Source organism: Notolepis coatsorum, assembly GCF_963971535.1.
Source record: "Notolepis coatsorum genome assembly, chromosome: 18".
Classification (NCBI taxonomy): domain Eukaryota; kingdom Metazoa; phylum Chordata; class Actinopteri; order Aulopiformes; family Paralepididae; genus Notolepis; species Notolepis coatsorum.
Window position 1 is genome coordinate 25,125,017 of NC_140182.1, and position 6,000 is coordinate 25,131,016.

Here is a 6,000-nt window from a genome sequence, read left to right on the forward strand (position 1 = left end):
ATAAACGCATATATAGATTATCAACTGCCGTTTATTCCCGATACACGCTATATTAAAAAATGCAACTGTATATGATCCTATACGTTATGCTTCATCATGCACGGATGAAGGGGGGGGGGGGGTCGTTTATAATTCCGTGATCGTCAGTAAATGCTTTATGTAGTATGGGTGATATATTGATCAGATCGGTTTGCAGTGAAAAGAATAAACAATTGGGATGAAAATAGCGTCATCGTCCTCTTACCGTGCGTCAATGAGACTGGCGGTGAAAGATCCCAGGTATAGGACGTCGATCGCCTAGGTCCATTTCCGGTTTGTATGTCGCAATAAACGCCGCAATCATATCGATTATTAAGTTTATAAAGCGATCGATATGTACTATAGTATCTGTCGGGAGCCTTGCGACAATATCTGACGGCCGGATGAATTTAATGGACGCACAGCAGTCATATCCTGTTTACCAGTGTAACTCGCCCGACCATCCACCAGGCGGCGGTATTGAGCCGTCGTTTTTTTTAGCCGTAGGGTCCAGTTGCAGCGCTGGAGGTGTATATATGAATTATGAATGCCATGGCGAAAAAATGAAATCTCAATATCGCTGTACAGCGTGGTCTGGCGGTCAAAGCATGGCGGGCAATAACGTTTTAAAGCGTTTCCGGCAATGGATGTGTTAAAGAAGACGTGATTTGAACTAGCTACTTCATTGTCTCAGCAACTTTGGCCAATAGATTTACGCTAGGGGGCGCTAGTGTAACGTTAGCTCCATCATCAGTGCCACTGACAGGCTCCACCGGCTGACCCTGTAAAACAGCAAGGAGTATGACACTTTTATACCTACCGTGTAAAACAGGCACACATGAAAATGAAGAATGAAAGTCCCTATTATTAAAATAATTGTATGATTCCCAGGCGACTGTTCTACCTGAGACACTGTCTAACCCTAACCTTCAGATTACCAGACGACCACTCTACCTCCTGAGCCAGTCTAACCCTAACCTTCAGATTACCAGACGACCGCTCCTGACCACTGTCTAACCCTAACCTTCTGATTACCAGATGACCGCTCTACCTCCTGAGCCACTGTCTAACCCTAACCTTCAGATTACCAGACGACCGATCTACCTCCTGATCCACTGTCTAACCCTAACCTTCAGATTACCAGATGTCCGCTCTACCTCCTGAGACACTGTCTAACCCTAACCTTCTGATTACCAGACGACCACTCTAACTCCTGAGCCAGTCTAACCCTAACCTTCAGATTACCAGGTGACTGCTCTACCTCCTGAGCCACTGTCTAACCCTAACCTTCAGATTACCAGACGACCACTCTACCTCCTGAGCCACTGTCTAACCCTAACCTTCTGATTACCAGACGACCGCTCTACCTCCTGAGCCACTGTCGCCCCTAGATGGCTCGTGGCCCCGCTGGAGAAACGTTGATGAAACATCGTTTCAACCAAAGGTCCAATTATTGAAACGGCTTTTCCTAGGGCCCTCAACAGTCTAGAGACATTTCTGTTACGGTACTCTGAAATAATAATACATTTAGCAATGAAGGTAATGGCAGCTCCGTATTAGTGCACAGGATTGAGTGAGAGGCATTTACCCTCTTATCACGCGTCAGCAATATGCCTTCTGTTTACAGTGTGATGTCATAGTGAAGTATGACATCATTGGGGTCAGTCATGTTGCACCCTGGGTATGAGTAGAGTTATAAATAGAAAACGACTGCATAAATCAAGACCAGCCAATTAGAGTCCATATAAAAGATGGATGAACTATTATCCTTAACAGAAAATACATCTGAGATTAATGTGAACACAACTAGGCTTAGAACCTTTGACTGAACAATAGACCATTCGTTTATGGTTATTAGGCTATACGTGGAAATTATAATTGGGATTTTCTTTTATTTGATTTATTTTACTATTTGTATTAAATAGTAACCAGTTTTATTCAGTTGTGTGTTTCAGTTACAGTTATTAATGCTGCATTTAATAATGTTAAAATGAAATTTGTTAGAGTTCCAAAACCAATGCTTTTTAAATTATAGATATCCTCTCTCAAATCCTCCCTCAGAAAGATAATATTAAGGCCTACATCCTCAGCCTACCCTGAGTAAGATAATACAGATAATAGTAAGGCCTACATCCTCAGCCTACCCTGAGTAAGACAATACAGATAATATTAAGGCCTACATCCTCAGCCTACCCTGAGTAAGATAATACAGATAATAGTAAGGCCTACATCCTCAGCCTACCCTGAGTAAGACAATACAGATAATATTAAGGCCTACATCCTCAGCCTACCCTGAGTAAGACAATACAGATAATAGTAAGGCCTACATCCTCAGCCTACCCTGAGTAAGATAATACAGATAATAGTAAGGCCTACATCCTCAGCCTACCCTGAGTAAGATAATACAGATAATAGTAAGGCCTACATCCTCAGCCTACCCTGAGTAAGATAATACAGATTCTGACGTCCCCACGTGCAAAGGGACAGGGGTGTTGAAGATGTGAATATCCAATATCAAACCATGTCTACCCCGATTTTGAATATATTACTTTGACTGTAAATTGAAGGCCTACATAAATTGGCACATTTTATTTCCCAATGTACTGTAGTAGTAGTTTGGAGATTCTAATCTTGGGTGATTGTAATCTAAATTGGTTGACAAATGTGTCTGATTATTGGAGGGAGCTGTGTGGTCCTCTCAACTAGCCCAGCTGGTTTCTGACCCTACCAGCCAGGCCTAATCTAAATCATAATTCCAAGTCAACTTTAATAGATCTAATCTTATCCAATAGGAGTGATACAGTGTTTCTGCCGTCTTTGACCTTTGCCCGATAACCTGCATTAGGGACGAGAGAAAAGGCAGCAAGTAGTTTTATTTGAAAGAAGAGGCCTTACATGATCTTTATCATAGTGACATGATACATTAGACATCCCAGATATTAGCATTGGAATCTTTTATAAATACCTATCATCTTTGTTCCAATTAAAGAATAAGGCTTGGGTCCTAGCTAGAATATCTGGAGACCCTTCCCATTGGCTTGCTTTTAGGCAGTTGAGAAATAAATTCACATCATCGGTGAAATAAGCTAAATCTGATTATTGTTTATATACCATATTTAGCTCTTATTCAAATCCAGCTCAATTCTGGAAGGTAGTGAATTCCACTAAGTTCTGGTCAGTGCATAGTATCGGATCAAAAGGAAATAATGCATAGCTTTTAGGGGTGTAACGGTACACAGAAGCCACGGTTCGGTACGTACCTTGGTATTGGGGTCACGGTTCGGTACGAGTTCGGCACTACAGAAAAAAATATATTTATAATTTAATTTATAAAATTTTTATTATTTTTATTTGTATTTATTTATAATTATTATTATTATATATTTATGATAATTATGATAATTATTATTATTAAATAGAATAATTTTCTATAGGCTTGCCGTGGTAGTCAGTGATACTGGTGTCATTCTGTGTTCAGGTATTCACTGAATAAATTAATTGCCTACTGTCCCTTTAACAACTTATCCTTGCTAAGTTTCAGTTTCACTTCTAGAGAGAATTTAACTTCACGAGACTGAATACTAGAGAACAGATGGCAGAGGATTATTTGGATTTAAACACAGTAGCAGTTCAACTGGAGAGGAGCTGATCAGTCCGGAAAAGTATGTTTATTTTTATTTTTATTTTGATCAGCTGTGCCTGAGAGTCCGGCGGGGGAGAATAGTGTGTTTGTTGGCGACGCGTGTGTGTGTCTTTCCATTGGTTTCATTTGGTTGACATTAGTGGGCGAACAAGAAAACGAAAGAAAACTGTAAAATTGTAATGACCCTGCAGCTGTTCCAATGTAAATGTGCCTTCCTCTGTGCACTTTCACCCGCTCTGAAGTCGGACTCGGTGTGCCACGCACTGTTCTCACACGGACACGGAACCTGCATGCGCGACTGGTGTGTGTGCGCTGTGAGGCGTATTCTTCGTATGGCTGCACGTACCGCACCGTGGCGGCCGTACCGTAAATTTGCGGGATGAATACATGTACCGTTACACCCCATTCGCTTTTAATAAGAAAATGTCTGCAGCTGGTCACCTTTTTGAAAATGGGAGCATTGGATCTATCTGGTAAATCCATGAGTCATTCAGAAATGATTGTTTCTGCACATACTGTAAATCATTGCCCTCAATTTGCCCTCCAACTTCTCAATCCTAAAGTAGTTACTGGAGCACTTCTTGCCATTGATTCTAAGAAAGCAACTGGAGAAGATGGTTTGAACCCTTAAAGAAAAGCATTGTGCTGCTCTGTTCATCAACCTGGCAAAGGCTTTTGATACAGTTTATCATTCCCTTTGTTTACATAGATTGTTAAGTATTGGATGTGATCCTATGCGTATAGATGGTTCAACAACTACCTCTCTGAAAGACAGCAGTGTGTGAAAGCAGGTAATGTTAAATCTGCATTTGTATCAATAACAAAAGGTGTCCCTCAAGGTTCAATCTTAGGACCAGTCCTTTTTACAATTTATATCAATGATATTGTCTGATCATTAAATAGCTGTACGCAGATGACACTATCTTGTATTATTGGTCTGACTTTATACAATCGGCTGTAGAAAATCAGCAACTTTCCTCTTCTTCAAGAGGCATTTATTGATCTCAAACTTGTGTTAAATGCTGATAAAACAAAATATATGCTATTCATGAGAGCTAAGAAAATCGATTATACCAAATGAACAATTTTGCTGACCCTCTCTCTCTGTGTGGCGAAATCAACCTTCATAAATGTGTTTATTTATAAAGCGCTCCTAAACAAATTACCAATTTACATGACTTCATGACTAGATTTCAATGTAGGAGCTCTCAGGACTGGATTACACGACATGTTCCTCAATGTAGAGATTATGAAACCCGCTCTCAGGACTGCAGTGGCGGCCGCCACTGGGGGGCGCTAGGGCGCCGCCCCCCCTCAGAACCTGCCCTGGTTATATGAGAGAATAACAAGAACAATTATTTTTTAGTTTTTAGTTTTATAGCCCTATAAATAATATAAACATGTTTAAAATGAATAATATTTACTCATTTTAAGTATGTTTGTGTTTCCAATGCACAATATAACGTTAATAAATAAAATAATAAATATATACTCGTTTTCTTGAACAGGAAGTGACTCACTTTTCTTTTTTTTCTTTTTTTTTTTGTATTTCTCGGCCTGGGCTAGACGCGATAGCGCTCTGAGTGCGCGTCACTGTGTGATCGCTGTATCCGTAGCAGCCAATCAGTGCGTAACGCGTTGTGCGTTGAAATATGACTATTATGTTGGAATCCGGGCGCGATTTGAAGCGGTCTAGGCAGCAGCAGTCAAGAATTTCTGTATTGAAAATGGATTGAAAATGCGTGGATTATGGCTTGTTCAATATCGTCTATGTTTGAATGAATGAAAACTTTATTAACAGATTGCAGAATGGGTACAATACAGTACGGCTCAATACACACAATTGTTAAGGGGATGCAGACCTGAGAAAGACGTTTGTCTTGTTTACATCAGGGTCCCAGATTTTCGATTCATATCGATAGTTTAATAGCTAGCCTTGGCTCGTTTAACAATATGCAAAATATGTGTACAGCCCTGTACTCATACTGAAGTTATTCTTGGTATATAATACTACATATACTAGGTCTGATTGTGTAACGAATCGATTCCACGTCGCGCTGTGTGTGAGAGAGAGAAGGAGAGAGAGGGAGAGATCTGAGTGTGTTTGGAGACGGAGCGAGTTTTGTTTCTAACTTTTCTATTTATATATTGTGTTTCAAGTTGTGAATTAGACTATACTTTTTTGACTGGTTGTGTGTTGTTGTAGTAACAGCTGAGCGACTCGTTCATACGAGCCGATTCATTGCCGTGAGCGTGAGTCGAATCGCTCACGTCTTGCCATGAGTCGGTTGCACTGTACATGTTTGCAAAATGTTTTGGTATAGCGCCCCTAGTGGAGA

General features: G+C 40.4%; 1 protein-coding gene across 1 annotated transcript in view; it reads right to left on the minus strand.

Moving 5' to 3' along the window:
• LOC311245007 (carbohydrate sulfotransferase 1-like) overlaps positions 1-6,000 on the minus strand; it is a 69,612-nt gene that overhangs the window by 62,708 nt on the left and 904 nt on the right. The gene's annotated exons all lie outside the window — the stretch shown is intronic.